At 32.6% G+C, this 23,378-nt stretch overlaps 1 protein-coding gene and 1 long non-coding RNA gene across 4 annotated transcripts in view; one reads left to right on the top strand and one right to left on the bottom strand.

Annotated features, from left to right (window-relative positions):
• Khc-73 (Kinesin heavy chain 73) overlaps positions 1-23,378 on the top strand; it is a 135,283-nt gene that overhangs the window by 82,630 nt on the left and 29,275 nt on the right. The window lies entirely within an intron of this gene.
• On the bottom strand, positions 2,609-9,524 carry LOC148237438 (uncharacterized). The gene is made up of 2 exons (XR_015812600.1): positions 6,000-9,524; positions 2,609-5,652 (listed from the first exon to the last, which is right to left on the bottom strand). It is a non-coding gene; the product is annotated as an uncharacterized LOC148237438 (long non-coding RNA).

Genomic DNA, 23,378 nt, shown 5'->3' with positions numbered 1-23,378 from the left:
AATTCAGCGATTTTCCTCGAGCAGAGTTCTTCCATCATCGGCGGCGGCTGTTTGCGTTGTTTCGGGTGGAAAAATAATTTTCTTTTGAGGAGTGAGGGATCATTAATTAATTCCTTTTGTCGGCGATTTCGTATTATTTTTTTTACTTGTTTCTTCTCATTCTTGAGCTTAATTCTTCGGTTGCTTAACTTGATAGAATATATTATGGCAAGTAGCAACAGGACGAACATACAAAGTATGCGGGCCTGGAGATTTATCTTTAGGCGCTGAATTTCATTAAGGGCTCGTCTGCACTTTGTAGAGCTCGTTAGGGGTTTTGATGTTAATTAAAATAATTTTTGATCCTGGAAAGATGCTTTAAATATGACATATCAAATATTCTTCAAAGTCAATAGCCCACTCACGTTGTAGGTATATATTATACATATAAAAATATATTAAAAATAAATTAAACGCTTTCAAATAATGTTTATACTCGCAATATATAGAGAGTAATCTTTCGTTTAAGAACATAATTATAATATTTAGGCATAATAAATATTATGATTAAATTCTCAAGGGATAATCACGACAGTGTTATTAATCCTGTTTATAAACAATTCTCATTATCGTGATTTAATGAAGCGAATAAGATGAATTAATAGCAAGCCATAACGAGTAGATTAATGTTCTTGAATTAATAAGATTTATATTTTTTTTAATATACTGGCATACTTTTTAATGTATTTTATATAAAAATATCTAATTACGTAGTTAACAATATTTGTTAATAGTAATGTTGTGCTCTTTTCCAACATTTTTATGTTTTTTTAGAAGCATTGCGCTTGGTACTTTTTGGAATTTGATAATTGCCTAATTGAGTTTCTATCGATAATAATTTTAAAGTTATTCTAGTACCATGAATTTTATTTGAATTGTGGCATGCTTTCTGCGCTAATACATGTGTCTCATATATACCAGCATAGTCGATTTGCAGTATTTCTGTGCAAATGTTTTGAACCTCGCTTGCCCACTTTAATGGCGCTCGTTGCTCGGTGTTCTCACACGACCGGTTAGACACTGTGCCATGTATGTATTTATGAATGAATGAATCACTCGAGTTCGACGTTCCCGAATCTCAGTCACGTCACGTCCTCTCGTAAGTTCCTGCCCGTCCGGGCGGAAGACTCGATCTCCTTCCGGATGACTTCACTGCTGGACCGAAGGAAATTATTTCATTGCTGACAACGAGACGCGTCGCCTGCATTTTTCTATTTTATTTAGTGCAGGGCGATAGGCGGTGGCATTCTGGGAGGAAACGTGCCGGAAAATGCGCTTTGAAACGGTGGTGTTCGCTTTTGAACGGAACAGAAAAAAATAGTAGGCTACCTAGTAGTACAAAGGAATTGTGTATTTGAAATCGGGAAAAGCGGAAAAGCTAAGAGTGCGCACTGCGGAAATTGAGTATTGTTTAGCAAGCGCGATTTTTATGTTCAATATACTGTGATTCAATAGTAGCTCGTAGGAGAATACTGCATCCTTTAAAATGTCAAGCTGTTGCTACAGGTTTTGCATTATATTTGTGTACATTGAGCTCCTCGTGTCGTTGTTATAAGACGAGTCAAAATATGGACAGCGTTGTCCATAAATAATATTTCTAATTTCTATAAATTTGCTTAAAATATAGAAAGGAGTAATGATAAGCATAATATAAAGAACGAATATCCGCATCTTGTGCTTTAGAGCAAATTGTTGGGGGTCGTACATTGTTATCTCTTTTTCACTTATGAATAATGATGAAATGGATGGACCTCAAAGTGACTCTGTTAAAAGAAATGGACTATAGAAGCAATTCTTTTTTAAGATCTATTTAAGATGGAAAAGAATAAGTTTACTATTATTAAGATTAATTATTAAATTTGTTATTTAATGTATCGTTTTATTTAATATAAATATTTTATTTTACTTAAGGTACATTATGTATATTTTTATATGAAATTTATTTTTTGTACCTACTTTGTTAAATATATGATTATATTAAGTCTTTCTTTGCTTTCACTGCTCTGTCGAATAATGTGTTGTTACAATTCTGTTGATCATGTTGAAATATCCGTACCAGATCATCCGTTTGTTAATAAATACAGTTTTACTAATACTGATCAGTGAAATTGTAATTCAGTTATTTTAAATTATATTTATATTAGTGAAAATGTAACTTCTGTTACTATACATTTTCTGTAACATATGTATATATATTAATATATATATGTACATACAATTACTGTGATTTGTAAAAAATAGCGTGCTATTAATTTAATGTGTATTTGCTATTAAAATATGGGTTAATTTAGCATGTTGTATGCGATATTTAGAACAAGGTTAAAGTAAATGTAGTTAGTTAGTTGCTTTTAAATTAATATTTGTTGTTCACTACGTGTTCAACTAATTAATCTTGAGTTTTTAAAGTCATTAAAAATAATTTGAGAAAGAATATGTAGATTTTTTAATTGTGTATATTTATAAGGTTTAGTTATGTTTTCATGTAATAAACGTATAGTGAGGGCTCGCGTTATTTTTTAACAAGATTTCTTCTACAACGTTACACGTAAACACTGCTTTATAACGTTATGACAGCAGTCGTTTTCAGCTATATAAAAAGGAAACCCAATATTGTATTATACAAACTTTGTTCAATTTAATATTATATTTATTTGGACGCTTTTCTTCCGTTTCGCGTTTATGCCCTCAAAGGGGAAAGTAAGCCCTTGTAAGCGACTTATGGTCGTCGGGTTTCAGTCGTCACCTTTTTGACATTACTTTGCGGCTTAGGAACCAGGCGTCGCGCCGTTTGAACCGTGGCATTTAATATAAACAGCGGCTTAGTTATTTTTTATTTTAATTAAACCGACGCATATTAAAATATTTTATGCGGGCCCTAATTACAGCAGCTTCTTAGTGAACTTTTTCAATCGAGACTTTAATTTGCAACAAAAGTTTTGCAGGGCTGCTTAGTCGCGCGCAAACCTCGAACTTTTCCAACGAACCGATAATAAAAAGCTTCTTTTGATGTGCCTGAGAGAAGTTCAGACGCCCAATTGCACCGTCGTAAACGTCAGTGCTTGTTACGTTTATGTATTAAAGTGTAATTGAAGCTCGGGATTGTTTTTTGTCGCTTTCGCCCTTCCGACTTAAGTCGTTTATCATAGAGACAATTTCCTTGCCTTGAAATAAAAAAAATATCAAGCAATCGAGAAATGAAAATTCTCGAATATCCTTGAACGTATTTGAGTTGTATCCATTCTTTGTATCATTAATCCATAAAACGGTGACTACTACAATGAATTATCTAGGTCGAAAGTTTCGAATTCCACTCTATTTCGGTGGGATTTGTCCGGACGTTTCTCGATTGCCGCTCGCTCTCGCCCTGGCAGATTTATCGGGCTCGCTTTCAAGCTTCGCGTTTGCGATACACACTACGTTTACGTTACCGTGTCACGTTAACGAGGCCTGCGGTCTTACCGGCGACCGCCATAAACTCTCACCCTTTTCATACACACATAGTGGTCGTTTGCGTTCTAGCCCGTGAATTTCTTCATTTGGGCGCGTGACTCTAGTATAGGTAACCGTAAATGGTTAACGGCAGTCGTGGACTATAGGCTGGACACATACATGAAGTGAAATGCCAAGTATATTAAATATCTGGGTTCGTTTCATTCTATATTAGAACATAATGCTTTTGTAGTATAGAAGATAACCCAAACCTATCCATTTTTTTAAGTATTAAATTATGACAAAGTATTTCAAAAGCATTTTCAAAATCAGTGTAGACAGTGGCGTAGCTATGGGGGGCGGGCCGCCCCGGGCGGCACTTGCTTGGGGGCGGCATATTCGCGATGGAATCGTCTAGTGTGGTTCTTAACCCTGAATAGACTAAAATTTATGTAAATCTATGAATAAACAGAGCTTAATAATAATCGATTTATTATTTTAAGAAATGCTGATTTTATGATCCTGTAAAAAAATGTATGGGGGCGGCGGCAATTTTAAGGATTGCGCCGGGCGGCACATACCCTAGCTACGCCACTGAGTGTAGATGACATCTACTTGATTGTCTATATCGATTATTCGTCACAACATTGGAAAGCAGATCAGATTCGTTGCTAATAATATCGATCAAGTATACTTCGATATCGTTATAAAGGTGCTAGTAAAATCGACACTAGCGACTCTAACATAGTTTTGTTTCCACTTTTATGTATGGAAGGCGTTTTTTCAATTAAATTTGCTGACGAATGCACACTTGTTAAGCTAACGATTTTTTCTTGCAAGTTTTAGCATATAATTCTTTTGTATTTAGCGGCTTCATTTTATTACGAAATTCCATTTGTCAATGTTTATATGCAACTAACCGTTCTTTAATTAACAGTTTCTGCTCATTAGCGTCTTGTCTGTTGTCTGGTTTTAGCTTTGCTTATTGAATTAAGCTCCAACGAATTTTCTTGAACAACTGTGTGAAGTGCGTTCTTTAATTAAACTTTTTTTATGTTTCCCTATAATTTATTGGATCCAATAAAAGTAAAATACCTTTGAGCGCATTTACATTTTATTTGGGACCACTGCTTTACTACTTAGTTGTACTCTCGTTTTACCCTTTTCCGAACTTGTATAAATAATAATGATACACATATATTATGCATATTATGGTGTATGCGGACACCCACATTTCCTCCCCGTCGGTGCCCTAATGTACTCTTCTTTGTGAATTTTTCACGTACAAGAGTTACCCTAATCACGAGTTAAATAACGGAGAACCGACCCGACCGGTCACGCTATCAGAATTTCAGATTTCAGAACGCGCCTACATTTATGCGCTTTGTACAATTTAGCCTCTTTAAAACATTTTTCCAATGAGCGTGCCAAAATGGCTTCCAAGAAAATGCTTCAATCATATCTTTTTCTTCTTGTTATTTCGTATAAATGTTTAATTCGGTGAAAATTCCAGATTGCCTTCTGCATTATATGAAACTGAATGTCTAGCGATCGATCGCCCCACATATTGTCGTAGCTGCATAGTTAATCTCGGCGTAGGGCGCTGGTGTGAGGAGGTCACATTCTCAGAATACTTCTATGCCATTTCTTTTCTATGAAACTTCTAGATTTGAATCGGACAGCTTTGCCACGTGAGCTACGTGACGTAATTCGCTGGTATTCTAAACGTCGGCTTGATTGGGTTTTAATGGTCGAGTTATAAAATTAAAATTACTCAGTTGTTATGCGGTTTCGTAGAGGGTTCGACTTTGGGGCGTGAATGAAAAATAAACTGTTATTTAATGAAGGTCTTTTCGAGTAAAATTTGGGACGGCGCGTTTAAATTTAAGCTTAAAAATACAATTCTGAATTTTTTGTTGGAATTAACTCATCGCCTCGTTTCACATTAAAACAATGTTTGCTTAGAGAAAATATGAAAAAAAATTAAACGAAAAATTGCTATGTTTATATGTTGGTCAAATTAAATTTAGTGCCAAAATATGTATTTAATATACACATAATATTTTTGATTTTTTCTATATAATATAATTTTTATCGTTTTAATTTTTTACCATTTTGTAACAATTTTTTTGTTTAAAAATAAAACTTCTCCTAAATAATTTAATATTTTGCTCTTAACCCTTTCTGCTCGTAAGGTGCGTGAGACGCACCAGCGTTTGGCGCTATATTACTCGTAGGGTGCGTCAGGCGCACCATTTCAATTAATGAAATATAACGTCGATTTTTGGGTATTTCCTGTGCATGTTTTGAATGGCGTTTTTGCAGTGTTGTAGACAAGAGAAAATTAAAATTAAATTTAGAGAAATGCAAGTATTTGTTCTGATTTCTTCGTTTTTGGTATTAGTTTATTAATATTTATGCTCTACATATATAATTTTAATTTTTAAATATAATTTACCATTTTTCATTTTTCTCGAGCTGGCGACATACCTAGTACGAAAACGACTACGAGTGCAAAGGGTTAAAAATACTTTATTTAAAGAAATAGGTGGTTGTTAGACAAACAACTTCCCAACCAAAGTTGCAATTGTCAATTTGGCAGTGTTTTTATATTGGAGAATATTTTTTGCCAATCACCAAGCGCGTTTGGTGAAATACTTTCCCTTTCGCTCGCTCGCGTGTTAAATGACGAGAGCGAGTGAGAGACAAGGGCGTGCGGAACGCATGTAACGCACGCCCTTATGTCTCACTCACTCCCGTCACAGCACGCGAGCGAGCGAAAGTGAAAATATCTCACGGTACGCGCCTGCTATTTACTAGAGATTGTTTCTTTTCACTTAATTCAACACTAAATCAAGTTAAAAGTTTACTATACACTTCTGCCATCACTGTTTTACCTTTACACAAAAATAAATAATTCCTTTGGATTCTCACCATGCCCAGGGACATCCCGTTGGTATATAGGCAAGTAGGCAGTAGCCTAGAAGCGGCAAATGATCACAGAACAAGTTTTGAAAATGTTAAAATATACTTAATTTATTTTACAATATATTGCAAATGACATGCATTTTTCTGGCCAAATTCAAGGAGAGAAGTAAATGCCATCTACCCCGCCCTTCTAAATGACGTTCCTGTTTAGACTTCACGGCAAAATCGAGAAAATCTGCGACGGTGCCGGCACGATTTTATTGCTTTTGACGTGAATTTTTGACTTCTGAGAAGTGATAATTGTTTTTGCGCTCTCCTATTGACCAAAATTCGGTTTAACCCTTAGGACGCGTTAATTAAAAATAATATTTAATTGTTTTTTTTTTTTTTAAATGCAAATTTTACCTTGATACTGTGTTTAAATGTATTGATTTTTTATTTTTTTATTTATTTATTTATTTTAAATGATATTTTATATTTATTCAAAAAAAAAAAAAAAAAGTTTTTTCTTGAAAAGCATTTTTTTTTACTGATTTTTGCGTAAAGAGAAAAAAAAATCAATTGAGCGACTTTAGTCGATTTCCGCGTTCAAAGGGTTAAATATACTTTAATCACCCCAATGTATATTAGAAGTCCATAGTAATATCGGTAAGGATAGCTATCATATTTTTAAAACATAGTGTAAAATCGAAATGCAGACAAACTATTGAGCAATATGTGAGATGCGATGTCTGTGTACATATTCTTCAGCTTATTTTCCCCTGAGAGATGAGAGGCTTAGTTGTGATATTTCAGACAAATTTTTTAGTAGAAAATTAGAGAGTCAGTAATTCCCTCTCTAGTCTTAATTCATACAAGCAACAGTAAAATTTGTGAAAAAAGTACTGGTTGGAAAAATGACGAATCTCATATGAACCATCGTATTTTATAGTTCTATCCTGTATCAGTGATTATAATTTTGCTCGATCACCACAGATTAGTCTTTCCTAGACTTTCCTAATCTCACGGATGAATATCGTGATGAAGAAATAAAATCAATCTATGTAGTATATATTATGTATAGAAATTCTCTAATTATTAGCTACTTCAACTCATAGAAAATATTATATATGTATTAAAAAAATCAATTTCTCGGCATATGTGTGTAGCGGTCAATTGTATTAAATACACTTATCTGTGCTGTTCACAATATATTCAGTTTTAGTATCTTATTAATTTTCTTTATAGTCAATCGCTAAAACGCCGTTTTTCACGGAACAATTTTTTGAACGGATCGTCCACAAGTTATTTCCAACGAGATAAGTTTGCATTGTTAAGTTAAGGGTAGGCAGATTTATATGAACACTTCAACAATTTTATTGCTAATTTAATCATCAAATATATGTATATTAAAAAGTTTCTGTATAAAATAACTATTTATCCTATATTAAAATTCAGGTTATAAAAAATGCATGTATTATGTAATATGATTGTTGATTAAAAAAACATTTTCCACTAAATTTAATTCAAAAAAATCGCTGGAACATTAAAATTCGCCCATATCTAATACTAAAATATATTCTTGCTTTAAGGCAGGTATATATTAAGCAAAGCTTTTGAGTTTTCTCATTTGTTTGAAATATATGAGTACTTGAGCCCCCATCTCGAGTATCATAAATAAAGACGAGACGAGTCGAATATTCATAATTTTAAAACCTGAAGAGTGGTTGCCCTTTTAATGATATATTTTCTCTTTGTAAAATGCCTTATGTCTCGCCAATCTTTTTATGCCAATACAATTATTTTTCAGCCGTGAACTTCTTAACGACTTACCTTGTATTTTAAGTATGAATCACGTGTTTTTCGTTGCGTACGCGCAACGTATCGCTCAATTAACGTTGCGAGCTTCGCACGTAAGTGGCTCACGGTCGGTTTATTATCTCACCGCTGCGAATTCTCTCACCTCTTCGCCCATCCGGCCCTGGTTAATCAAGCGCCGAATAGAGCGCGCGAGGGTCATCGCGAAATTTTAATCTAGCCCTAATCCTGTCGAAATTGGACGGCGGATTCGCACCGAGCCGTATTACGTTGCGTTACATACTACGGTATCCGACCGTAAAACTTATACGTGTCGAGAATCGCCGACGCCTTTACGGCCATCGAGATTTCTCTCCGTAAAGTCGGGCGATAAAAATAAAAAGCGCCGAGAGATGCCGATAAACGGTTATTTATTTATGTTACTTTTTTTGCGCTAGAAACGTGCGCGAATGAGCCGAGCTATATATATGTATCAAAGGTGGACAATTTTTCAGTCTCACGGGCTAAATAGCTATTTTGCACAAGCCTAATATCATTTTGGTGTCCCTAGCAGAGTAAAGCTGCATATTTTAAAAGCTTCATTGGTGTCAATGTCATTGATTTAAATATAAAAAATCTGTAAGGTTCCAACAATAGCCATCTAGAAAGCTGGATTAAAAAAGGTGCATGACCAGAAATAGTCATAGGAAAATCAAGAATAAGTTCCTAATAGATCAAAAGCTATTCTTATTAATTTCCACAATATAAAAACTATTTATTCATGAGCTTCATACCACAAGCAGTCATTGCAATGTTGTACGTATCCTTTGTCATTATCGGACGATCGCTCACAAGTGTTTGCACAAGACTGAGAGATATAATGGAGGCGGTGTTAAACAATAATGCGATTAGTCCTAAATTTAACTTATATTTCTCAAAGTTTTATTCAAGTTATATTTTAATGACATTTGTTCAAATCACCACTTACGACACTTACCACCTCTCATGTATTTTTTAACATCGTAATATAATTAAAAAGAAGCTTTTATTTATTTCATAGGCGCTGTTATCCTTTTGCCATTTTTTTTAAAATCAAAATATACACTACATTTGGGATTCTAAGGTTAAAATAAGTGATAGTGTAGTGTGCATTCTCAAAGATTGTCTCTTTATCCTCACATATCAATTTGTCTATTTTTCAAAACTGCCATTTTTCCATTTTTAGAAAAAAATAATTTCAATAATATAAAAAGTCACTTCTGATAATATATATAATTATAAGTAAAAACAATTAAAAACATTAGCATTTTGGTACAAAACACAAATAAAAATCAAAAACTATAAAAAAAAAACAGAAACACATATGGACTGAATCTACAATATTATTTTTTCATTGAATTCCTTTAAGTTTATTGCAAATACATGTAATTAAAACTAAACTCAACAGTGAAAAAATTCGGCAATATCTCGCGATCCGAAAGTTTATTCATATGTAGCCTCATTGATTCACAAATTTTGTATGCGAGCGTCATGACTAAAATAAAAACCAATTTATAAAACCAGGCGCGTATGGCGAGATTCCCTGCGTTCCGCACGCTCTTACCTCTCACTCACTCTCGTCAATTAGCACGCGAGCGAGCGAAAGGGAAAGTATCTCACGGTACGCGCATGTATAAAACCCAAATCTTATATTTAATTTCATTTTTATCTTATATTTATATTTCATTTGGTTCAAGATTAAGTTGTCTTAATTTATTTAGCAACTGTATAGGTAAAATATTTGTAATTTCAATTTTTCATCATAATGCAATATTTTTCCAATAACAGCTCACCAAGATCATCGTTATAATTGTTAGTTTTTTTACCTGTTCCGAATCTCGTTGTCATTTAAGTCGCGAAATAACCACATGAAATTGAATGCATTATTTATTTATTTATGAAAATTCAGATCGAATACCTAAATTGACTGTTACTAATTTACATTCGTTGAATATTTCCTCCAAAAGTTAAAAAAAGCAATAATTTGCAAAGAAATTTTAATACAAACAGAGCTTCATAAAAAAATACAATCTGTCGCTTAAAATAATAATGCTTATTGTCGAAGTACTTCCTAGAAAGTGGATGCTTTTGAAGGAAATGTTCCGCTGCTTTTATTTCTTGTATGTGTAAAAAAGGGCTAAAGGAACTTATACCTGAAATACATACATCTAAAATAACTAGTTTGGTTAAGATTCATTATTTGAGGTCTGTTTTTACTTTTTTCGTGAATAATTCTTGCTATGAATTTTTCCAGAGTCGGGCCCCGGGAATTTGCCCCCCCCCCCTTTTTCGGCAGGCCTGACTATCACTAATATTTTTAGTACCTCTTCCTTCGTCTGTTTGTGTGAAGCACAACACTGCATAAAAATCCCGAAAAATCGCTTTTAAAATTTTAACCCAAGATAGTTTACTTTTTATTTGGTCAATATAGTATTTTACTATTTTGTCTATAAACCGTAGCAGAACTTCGCAAAAAAGGAATACATACATTTTTACGACTTAAAAGCTCTCAGCGATGCGTAGTACGTTTATAGAGCGCCTGCGACACAATTTACATTTCTAATAAAATACTATTTCACTGCATCTGTAATTAATTGTACACCATCAAGAACTTAACATAACTATAAAGTCAAATAACGCATTCGTAGATCGAATTTATGAAGCTCTTTTTTATTCACAGTTTAAATAATGGAATTCACGTTGCGTTTTTCCCATCGCTGGACATTTTGTTCTTTGGCATACGAAACGCAAATATAAAAATTACACTCACTTAAAATTATATCATAAAATAGGCACTCTAGCGAAATAGATATAAAATATTACGTATAATACAACGAAAAAGAAACTCGCTAAAAGCTAACGTCATATTCGACAAAAAGCGATTGTACATAATTTATAGATTTCTACATTTATGTTGCTAATTTATATATAATAACATACTATCTGCTCTTATAACATATATTGTTCTTACTTTTTTAAATTGCATAACCCACTGTTTATTTTTAAAGTGTGCTAGTTGGATTTAAAAAAAAACTATAGTCTGTTTGGCCACCTCTTCTTTAAAATTCGTATTGTATTATGTGATAAACAGCATCTTTTGATACTAGATATGTACATAGACTATTCATGCTCTAAAAGACTGGTCTTGTGTTTAATGGTCTCAAAAATAATAAATTTGCTACTAGAATGCCTGTTCGTATTTCATACAACTGCTGGTGGTATCGTGACTTCTATGCTCTGAGAGTTTCTATTCAATTGAAACGAGATTTATGCCAGAGATTACGACACATCAGATTTTCATTCGTTGCCCAGCCGAGAGGGTGGAAAATCGCTACGCCTTCAAACGCGCACTCTCTCTCTCTCTTCCTACATCTCTCTACTTACAACGGTCTCTAAAGTACTGTCGAGTGTTAAAAGCGGCCTAGTTTTCGTAGTTTCCGCAATGAAAAGGCGCCTCGCGACGTTCGTCGGTTTGTTACAATTAACAATGCGCACTAGTCTGCAATTGAGATCACTCCAGGTTCCGCTTCGTGCAATTTTCACCTGCGCGCGGTTTCGCCTCTCTGTGCGAATGTGGTGAATATTCAACAATGGTTCGTTTTGGATATGATAAAAAAATCCAGTGCCTAGCAAACCTTTACTAAAAATATCTATTCCATATAATGTAATATCATTGAAGCGCACGTTGGTTATGTGTTGCGGTTGCAGAGTGAAATTACTACACAACAAAGCCTCGTAGACAATAACGGAAATCGCAGCCTGTTCAGTGATAGTGCATATGTTGGCATTAGCATAATAGGTTTTGGTTCCATTAATTTCCTCTCGGTAGCTCATGTGCGAGCTTTTGAATAATATCGTTCTCATTGTTTTATACTGATAGGAAACGAATTAATAATTTAATCCGAGAAAACCATCAAGATTTGTACCGAAATAGTCATAACATAATAAACTTGTTTACCGAAAGATCAAGCTATATATATATATTTTCGTCGCAATTTTCTCCTAGTTTGTTTTGATCGACTAATGGGATTAATTGATAAATAATTCAATGTCAGGCTTTGGGCTATTTTTGATACAATGAAAATATATTTAGACATAAATCATGATCTTCCAGGAATCATAATATATAAATAAATACAGCTAAAATTACTTTTTTTCTTATTGATGCTAATTGTGTTATAGCGGAGCCACTAAACCAGAAGGCATTGGATATATTTTGTAAACAACATTGAATGGCGAAAGAGATATACTGTCAATGTAATTTGTAGGGTATAAAATCTTTGACTGATAACGATATATTCTACTTATCTTTAAAATCCACTTTAGTGCTTCAATTTAGACTGATTTTTTGATAAAGCAGTAAAAACTCTCGTACGGTGAGCTCCGATATCGTAAAATTTACGCGGCTTTCTATAACTAGAATTGTGTTAATGCTTCAATATCATTTGAAATATCCATTTAACTCTGAAAGGCAAGACGTAATATTGTATAACATATTACATAGTATTACTAGTACTATAATCCAAAATCATTGGGATTTTTATAGCGTTTAGGGTTTGCTAGCTATAAGCATTTTGAATATCTAGTAACAATTGATATTATATTAAATGATTTTATTATTAGAATACGGGTGTACAAATGTAGTTCAGTACAATATAATGAAAATCGCAATGCTTAAATCACTTAATTTTAACGGAAAATCAGTGGACAACTGTTGATTAAAATTTATAACAATATATTATTAGTTTGTTGAATTTTTAAATTTGTGTCGGGACCATCCATAATCGTTGAAATTAGTTGCGAAATAGTGTTAAAAGGGTCATAAAACTAATAGATACGTGTCTCGAATTTACTAAGGAATTTTATATCTATTCATATTTCCGAATCAATTACATAGAAAACAGTTAAGCCTTACTTTAAAAAAAAAAAAACGCCCGGCAATGGTCGCAATAACTAGGCAGATTTCTGTTTATAAAAGTTTTTTATTTAAATTTTTATATTATTTCAATATTTATTTTTGATCTCTTTATTTTAAATTACATTTTTTATTTATTTTTTATATACCACTAATACCGGTATTAGGCCAAAAATCCAGCTCTGTAATACCGGTATTACAAAATAAAATACCAGTATTTTTTTTTCTAAATCAGTACATTTTATTTGTTAAAAACTATATATACAGTAGACCCCCCAATAACACGGTAAATTGCGGACATGCTATTTGGGTGGGTGTAGCTGTGGGACTAGAAAATACTCATACATTTTTTTGCAATACGTACGTACGAATCAGGTGCGTGTGGTGAGATATCCTCCCTTTGGCTCGCTCACACATAAAGTAAGGGGCATTCAAATAGCACGTCCCAAATTTACCGTGTTATTGGGGTCTACTGTATACATGGTTTAAAACTATGAAAACGACGTTGTCTAAATATTGCTTGAAAGCAGAAGTGGAGAATAAATACAAAATAAAGATAATTATTTCAAAAATTAGTATTAAGATATTCTAAAATAAATATTAAATGTGCAATAATTAAAATCCACATAAATATCACGATCATTAATTACATAAAAAAATGTCGTATTTTGAATAAACATATTTACAATCCTTTCTAATAAGGTTCTTTCGGATAATCGTTACTGTTTATATGAGTAATATAGGAATATAATTTATTGCAATTAATTGCCTAGTAGTGCTCTGGTCCCTGGTATAAAAACTTAAGTGGCATTCAGAAGCGGTCGAATTTTTGTCAAATATTATGTTTTCTTAGATTTATTACTCCAGAAAAAAAAAATTGCCGCCCGAATTTTTTTTTGCCAATGTAATGAATGAATGAAAGTGAAGTTATAAATAAGACAAACATTTTTTTGTACACAGTCATAATATTAATTTTTATTGGTATTCAAACTAATACAATAAAGGATCAGCGTAAAAAGTATTTTTAGAAGTACCTGAATGCGAGGAAGATTGTATAAATGCTTCTTATTAATTGAAACACGAAATATTCGAAAATATAAAAAAAATTGTATTTATTGCTTTCTCTTTATGTAATACCGGTATTATTGCAATCCCCAAATCCTACATCAATGAAAAAATAATGTTAAAAATCATTTTACATTTAATTTAAATTTATTTTTATCTCTACTTTTTTCTCTAAAGTTTTTCAACGAGCTACAATTTCTTTTGATGTATATAGCCGCGATATCATTAAAATTACGGTATTGTCCTCAAAAGCTCACATAAATGACAAAAATACATTTTTTGCCATTTAAGATTTATTCTAATTTCCATCTCTTACTTCAAGATGGTTTAAATTTAAAAAATCATAACTGCTATTTTCAAGCAAAACGGCAGATTAAGTAGGCTAACAACGTGATTTTTACTAAGTCTATTCTTAGAAAAAAATTCATGTTGATATGATTAAAATGGGTCATTTGGATACTTATATTTAAAACATTAACACACTCCTAATGTGTAAAACATATTTTTTCGATCAAGTGTGCGGTGCTAGGTGGTATTAATAACTGTTTTTCCAAGTTTGAGTCGCCTGCAGGGCCGGGCTTAATTATAGTGTGGGCCTTATACGGCCCGTGAGCCGGACGTTCTCCACCCCTATTCTAGATCTCAAACTTACAGCTACGCTGCTACACACGCCAACGAGTCTGATACGATCTGTATTAAGTAATATAGTTAAAAACAAAGTCTGGTTCTGCCCCGAATCATCAGCATTGGTCAAAGGATCGAAAATTGGAAGGGAGTGGGATTTCTCTTTATTCCTTTAAGTATATAAGTATTTTATCACTTCCGTCAACACTGAACTACTACCATTATTCACTCTCTACTTGGAATCTATTAAAGCCCGTTTCCTAGAAGCTCGAGAAAAACATTATTATTACACAAATTTCAAACTATTGTGATTTAAAAATAGTTTATACTTGTAGTACCAGGAGTCATTTTAAAAGTGTTCCATTTTATTTTCAACAGATTAAACTATCTAAATATTATACTTTTAAGGGCATTTTATCCACGCATAAAAACCAACATATACTCTCATTTCCTACTTAAATTGTATGATTAAATTAACAACAAAAAGCGAGCACTATTTTTTAATTAACATTTATTTTTTTGTACAAAATAAACTTAATATTTATTTTACATACATATTGTTAAAAATACAAGAAACGTTTCCTCAATCATCTTAGAAAACTAGTTGAGAAACTTGAGATCGAAAAGTCAAAAATAATAAATAACAAGTTCAGAATTTGATATATTTGAGGCAACTGGTCAAAAAACACGAAACGTGTATCTATTACTAGATGCATTCAAAACCTATGAATAATATATAGCATTTTCTGCAACTTTTTATCGGTTAACTAAGTTCCAATTGAGTAACATTTAAAATGTAATCAAACGATATTAAAATAATAATATTTTTATACAAAAACCGATTTAATTTGCTAAGTTACACCTAATCAATTTCAGTAAATTGCTCAAAACATTAGCTTTAAAATGTTAATGGCATTGTTTAATTTATTAATAACATAATAACGTCATTACGCCAATTACGTCCACACCAGACCTTTGTGTTATTTTGGCTAATTTAATTTGCCTAAATTAACACTCGGACCATTACGTTATTATTACGACGTGACACGTTTTTCACGTTGCAATCGTCTAATTACATGTGACGTGTTTTAAAATTTTGTCTTTGGATAGCGACACGCAGAGAGCACTTAGCAAGAGAGCGTTCTTCTGAAACAAGTATCGAACGACACTATGTGTATGACGTGTACACCTATGTTTTAATGAAGTTTCGTCCCTTTTGCTCTCTCTTGTTTGACGAGATAGCGCATCTCTTCTCCGGACCTCTCTTTTACCCTCTAACCGCATTATGCAAACACAAGAAGAATCCGTAATGAGATTTAAGAGCGCTCTCTCCGCCGGCTGCTTAATCTCCAACGTTCTTTTAAAACATAATAATCGCAAATCGATTTGATTTTCAATTTAGGGTTTGGACTCGTGGAAGTGCTAGTTACGACCACTCCTACTGTGTACGTAGAACTTCTCTCTTTTTTTACGTCGACTTTCATTACAAATTAGGGGTGGACGTAATGCGGGTTCTTATTTTTTCTTATATATATATAGTATATATTTTTCGACCCTCAACTATGTATTTTCGGGAGCTGGTAGGTAAAAGTGGCGGTTGTCGCATTTGTCCTATTTTGCCGAATTAGGGTTTCTCCATTGTAACGTCGTGTTTTCCGGCGATATTGTTTTACTCGGGCGTTGTTTGTTTGTGTTTATATATCTATTTTAGCGTGGAAAATTTCAAAGCTAAGAGGTTATTTTTTTTAAATTTATTTGATCATCATAACATTTTATAAATAATTAATAAAACAACGTTGGATTTATTATTTTGTATTAAAATTCAACTTTCTGATGTATGCCGATTACTAATACACACCGTCTTTGACTTCTCTGACTTTTTCAAAAACATGAGTTGTAGATATATAAATTGCTTTTCTTTCTCAAAAGTCTCAAGCTTATTTTTTGATAATAATTAACGGATAATGTAAATTATAAATGGTAATTTTAAGGACTAATAAAAATACAGTCGGCACAGACTCACAAGCGCTGTCTATCTGAGGGTTTAATTACTTAAATATTTTTAGCTAATGAGAAAACCCAAAAGCGCGAAGATGTTGGGTGTGGAATAACACGTAATATCATATATATATGTGAAAGTAATATTATTTAACAGCTGATCTAACCTACAATATGTGGTTAATAGTATATGCTATTACGCGTTTCGCCCTACGCCTTTATGATTGTGATCTTAAAAATTCATGTGCCGAAGAATTATATAGTACAACAAAAATGTGTCCGAAACCTTTCCCTGCGCCTCGCTCGATATATTTCCTATTATTATTATATTAATTATAAGGTACAAACCCCTGTTTTGCGATGTATTCCATCGAACTGAAAACATTTCTCCTCTTTCAAATGGGCTATTAGCGTCGCTCGAGCTCAAAGCTAATTAACCGATATTAAATTCCTTATAAGCACCCGTTTAATTAAATTAAACGCATGTATCTCCATTAATTTTACGAGCCCAATCAGTCTTACCACCAACGCTAGAATAACGTTCTGGCTAATTTTATCTTTCACCCGCCATAAAATCTTACCAATCGTTCAACCCTTCGAGTGTCCGTCCTAAAAATGTCGCTCCGTCATTCGTTTCAATTCTCGATTGAATCATAAAATAGGCAAAACACGACCTGTGTGCCCATCGGTCTGACTCCTATCCCATATGCGCCGTTTCTGATTTACGACCGGCGGGACTCCCACTTTTCATTTTACGATTGTTTTCCCTTTTCTTTATGCATACCAGATTTTCTTTCTGCATGAATATATTTCGTGCGTGCCGCTGTTGTTGCGGCGGATTACGCTACTCGAGGATTATTCCTTGGCGGAAATATTTTTCAACTCCGCTAAGCCGTCGAGTGTTTTTCTCCATGTTGAATTTATTCGATTGACCGGTCGTGTTGTGACTCATACTCGGAAACAACCATATTTTTTCGTTTATTTTGGCAGTCGCGTTAAACCTAGCGTGGTTTCGCTATCGTTTGACAAGATTCATCCCTTGTTTGAATATAACATAAAATACAACGTATTTCAAACTTTGTAGAATATCTGTAATGTAGCATACATAGCGTTCTTAGACTAGAGTGGAGAAATCTTTTAAAGGCAGCCAAGGGCTACAAACTACTCATGCAATAAATAAGACTCGTGGTTTTGCAACCAGATATTATTTACTTATTAGTAATAACAAAAATATGATTATAATATATACATACATATTTTTATTTTTTTATCTAAAATTTTAATTTAAAAAATAATTAGAATTTGAGATTTTTTTTTGTAATATTAAATATTACATCAAACATAAAACACTGTACTACTAATCTTATGCTTCTACAGTAAAATATCTTGATAACTAAACCCTTTGAGAGGTATCGCCGTACATGTACGGTGGTATATTTATATATGTATATAACTGAATAAATAATAAATAAAAAACCTTATATTTACACAATATTTTTTTAAATTTGATTTATTGTAAATGATTTGTATTAAAAATAATACCAATAAATTTAATAGTTTATAAATGAATATGACAAAAAATGAATTATTATAAAAAAAAAGTCCACAAAAGCCGAACAATATATAATAAATAAAATTAATTCACGAAATTTAATATTAGAAAAGTGTTGAAATAAATTATTAAAACACACTAATACATAAAAGTAGTAAAATAAATAAATACATTTTACTATAAATGCAATATAAATAATATACGTAAAAAATACGTAAAATCAACCTTCTCCCAAGTATTTACTAATATGTGTTTAAATTAACTTACTACTCGAAGGGTTAATGACAAGACAAACTCAAGTTTTGTTTCTTAATATGTTCCAAATTAAACAATATGTTAATAATATTACTACAATCTGATTAGATTCAAGTTATTAAACAATAATCGTTCAACGCGTGAATATAACGTGCTTTCAAATTTCTGCTTTGTGATTGGTCGTTCGCCGTAAGAGTATGTACTGGCACGTGTAATTACACAGAGCAGTATTGCTTTTTTGTTCTTGAGGTACGGTTGTTATTATATTATTGCCACTTTCACTTTCACTTTATATTTAAAATTTAAAAATGTACGCCGATAATAAGTTTTGTCTCAAATTTGCTGTGGAATTTTGTATCTAAAAATTTGGCTATTATTACGAAGAAATTAATGAAAAATAATTGAAAATTATTTTCTAAAAAATAAAAAATCATATTATTTAAAACTTAGATTTTATGCAATATTCAATGTCTTGAATGTATTTTACATTCGTTGCTTGCTAAACGTTTTTTGCCCCCAAAGACTCAAAGATTTTTACGCACAATCTAGTAATAGAAAATCGCAAAAAAATTTGGGCCTTCAAAAACTTTCGATCTTCCGAGAAAGTTTGCATATTTTCAAACATCTGGCACAAATACCTTCGGAAAGTTAGTTTTATCTGAGTGTCTTCTTTTATTACTTTAGCAAAAATAAGGCGAGTTCGAGTGTTAAAAATTTGTAAACAATTTTTGTCATTCCCAGACCCCTATTAAAACCTTCCAAAAAGTATGCATATTAGGCATGAACCCGCCTTTACTTAAGGATAGTGGTTGTAAACATTTTAAAAATATTCGTACAAATTTTATTTTATATAATAAAAAATGTTTTATAAAACTTATTTTTAAAATGAGAATTCTAGATTTGATATTTTTCTCGATAAATTCACGAGAAATAATTCTCGAGAAGAAGCACTATACCTACCATACCTAGAGATATCATATTTTTCATTTGTTGTTGTTCTTAAGCTTTAGCATAATGTGGTTTTAGTTTTATTTTGTGTTTTGTAACAGAAACGAGGTTTATGTGTATATGTCACTTAACTACTATCTTTTTTGGGTATCATTACATACAATTCTTTAAATATGTTGTCTTTTCTATGATAAAAATGATGTTTCAGCTGAAAAAAGTTGCGTTGACTAGCTTATAGTACGAGATTGATTTTCTTTTTCTTCAATCAAAATTTGGCTAGAGAAATTTTCACTGAAGATCTGAAGTAAAGATTCTCTCTATACGTACACCACCTCTGTGAAAAATCTTTTAAGATGCTCGGCTTTGTTATATGGAACGCGTTTTAATTTAACAATCTGTTAGTTATTCGTATTCTTTATGACACTTTAGTTCGCACCATTCTTAAATCGGAATCTATAATTTGGAGTACCCGAATAGCCAAATACTCTTAATCGAAAAAGTTCAGAAAAGGTTATTTTTTTAAATTATTTGGTTATTATCTGTTCTTGTGTCACAGTGCCTTTTTTTAGGAGTGTTGGGATGCGATTCGTTGAGCTATCGCTAAGCATTTCTTCAAACTACTGAATGGTGCTCAATTTTTTCTACATGGCATCCATTGTGTGCATTACTGCCTACGAGTCCAACCCTACGGGTGGACTCCCAGCTTTTAATGGCCGGGAGAGCGGTCCAAGCCCCCCCCCCCCCGTAGTACTAATTATTTTATTAGATTTTATTTATCGACTTTCAAACTATTCTTCAAAGGAATTCTAGTTTTGGGTTCTAGTTGGGTTCGGTTTTTTGATGACCGTTAGGGCCAGTACGTCCGCACTAGCCGACTCGCATCCATATTCCATATTGATAAATTTAATGTCAGCTACGAATATCTGGTTTGGTTCTTATTATTTATTTATTTTTATTCTCATTCTTACTATGTATTTTTTGTGTATTGTTTATTTTTTTATTCATCGTGACGCATTATTGCAACCTAATGGTTTTAATATAATTTAAATAAATAAATATATTTCCCATAATCTGTTCTCAGGTATTGTATTTCATTTGCAGATAATTTTACATGTTATTCTGCAGTTTTTTTACACCTTTTAATGTATTATATTTTATATATACATTCTAAATGTATGTATATGTATGTATTGCTTGGGTTTACACCTTATTAAGTTTTAAATCTTATGTCGTTTTAAGCATTATGGCAAAAATTTAAAATAAAATCGTAATGGTAGGTTTTATATGATACTACTAAAAAATATCAAAGTAATATAGCTCAATAAAACGTAATGGGTTGGGATTTTTTGAATCTGTTTTTAAGCTTACGTTAGAACGTACGTGTTTTATAAAAATAAAATAGCGAAGAAAATAAAATACCTCAAAATTATACATTATAAATATACTTATACCATACTTTTTGAGAAAGAAAACCTCAATATTGAAAATGTATAGCACACATCATAAAATATGGCGTTATATGAGTGTGTACGGTGTGAAGTTTCGCTTCATATTGTTATTTATATTTATTACCATAATATTATATTATATGATATAATACACATACAGAAGAAGATAATTTAAAGTTGCGATTCGCCCCGCGATAAATTCATAAATTTATAAATAATGGAAAATCTGACGACGAACGCATAAAAAATGATTAATAGACGCTTCGCCGCAATAAAGAAAAACCTCAAACAAAGCACCGTTTTTTGTTTTTGTTTGTTTTTGTTTTAGTGACAATGGCGCCGTATTTCATATTGCGAACCTCTTTTCATACGCTCGTTATTATCACTGCCGTTGGGCAATTCAGGACGTAACTGATAAATTGATAAATGGAAATGAGTCACAACAGTACAAGTACGTGACCACTTGTTGAACCCATTTTATTTAATCGTCAGGATGCGGTATGATCCGACAACCTTTTTGAAAATAAACATTACATAACTTATTTGGGCAACTCGACCAACATAACTCTCGGCCGCACCCTGTCCCCTCAGCCTAGATTTGTTTGGATAGTTTTAGGTCGTGTACTGTATGTACATTTAATTCTATAAAGTTTCTTAAAATATTATTTTTATTATATTATTGTAAACACGCGTTAGGTAAACGATCGCACGGATGTCAAACACCCCGATACCGCAGCTGTAGTATCGGATTTTCAATCAGTGACGTTTTCCGATTCCAGCCTTGTTCGCGAAAGAGCACATATCAATACAGATTGAATCCCACGTAAATCTGAGACCGGATTTGAAAGAAAGATAAAATATTATACGAGAAATACGCTGATGCGAGAATCGATACGAGATGAGTCTCCGAATGCACGGAGGATGGAATTTATGCCTCCATATTTTGCGCTATAGGCGGCGGCGTTTTGGGTTTTGAGCCTTTTCCTCCCTTTTGATCGGCGGTAGTTCGAATCGTATCTATTTCCTCAAATAAGGACTCGGAAACAATGAATGAATATGTTTTTAAAGTACGGTATATTTTGGGTAAAATATATATCAAAAGTTCTGGGCTAGAAACGAAGCTTTCACATGAAAATTCTAAGTAGGTGATAAGTCCTAGATCAATCGCGTTTTTGGGTCAATCAGGACTCAAATACAGTAAAACCAAGACACTATGCTTTCATTAAATAGTGTAAAAAATACATACGATGCTCAGGGATAAATTATCTAGTCTCGCATTATCCTTCTGCAGAATCCATCGTTGATTATTTATCAAAAACTGATCTTCAATCTTGTTAATTAAACACAATACCTCACTCGAATTTCTTGTTTTTCACATGATTTTTTTACTGTTGTAGACAACCAAGTTTTATGATCGTTTTGCTGATTATCTGATTTTAGCTAGCTTCTAAACAATACGTTCAAAAAATGACATTTCTTTTCGCTTTGTTTAATGTTGTCGCATTAATCATAATTAATTTAGACCACAAACTTCAACAAAGAAAGAGACCTTATTTCGGCAAGAGGCTTTGGCGCAACAATATAAATATAAATCGTGCAGTATTGCACAATAACCACAAACTATAAAAACCCACACTGCTGAAAACTCCGCCGCCTGATACTGACATCTAGATTTCTCTATTTATTGTGGTAAATGAAAATAAACTGTTACTAGCTTTTCAAGTCACACCACTCGGCACTCAAATTCGAAAATAAAACTTACCGTAAGCATCATAAGATTCCCTATCGAGCTCGACGGTTTACCGTTACATTCTAATAAGAATCCACTACTATTTGCCTCTCAGCCATACACCGTAGGGGTGTTACCCTGTGCTTCTAAAGGAATATTTACCATTTTATTTTTATTATATAATAATGCTCTTTTATTATAATAAATATAAATATTTTATTGATTTTGGAAACAAAAATAATAGGAATACATTTAATAATGACTATAATAATTATATTTATTTAAAATATCGTTAAAATTCTGCACAAAATTAAAAAAATCAGATACATAAGTAGTAAAATTGAATGAAGTTAGTGGTATTGTAGATTAATCAAATTTATTCATTTAACAATCCAGAACTGACGCCGATCCCATAGAAATAAAAGTGGGAGTGGTGTCGCATGCAACGAGGAAAGAGATAAAGCATGCTCTTTCGTATAACGGTACTTCGTCTAGATGACATGGGAATCTTATGAAGCTTACCCTAGGCGCATTCCATAAAGCATGCATTAGGGCGCCATGTCGACGTCACATCTCGCGTCTCTTTCTAGCATCGTCTTGGAGGCGCCTCGCTACCGCTCGCTCCAACTATTA

The sequence above is a fragment of the Plectrocnemia conspersa genome, unplaced genomic scaffold, assembly GCF_051122295.1.
Source record: "Plectrocnemia conspersa isolate PC_06_02 unplaced genomic scaffold, ASM5112229v1 ptg000002l, whole genome shotgun sequence".
Taxonomy (NCBI): domain Eukaryota; kingdom Metazoa; phylum Arthropoda; class Insecta; order Trichoptera; family Polycentropodidae; genus Plectrocnemia; species Plectrocnemia conspersa.
Note: the sequence above shows the minus strand (reverse complement) of the source record. Positions and strands in the feature narration are given on the sequence as shown.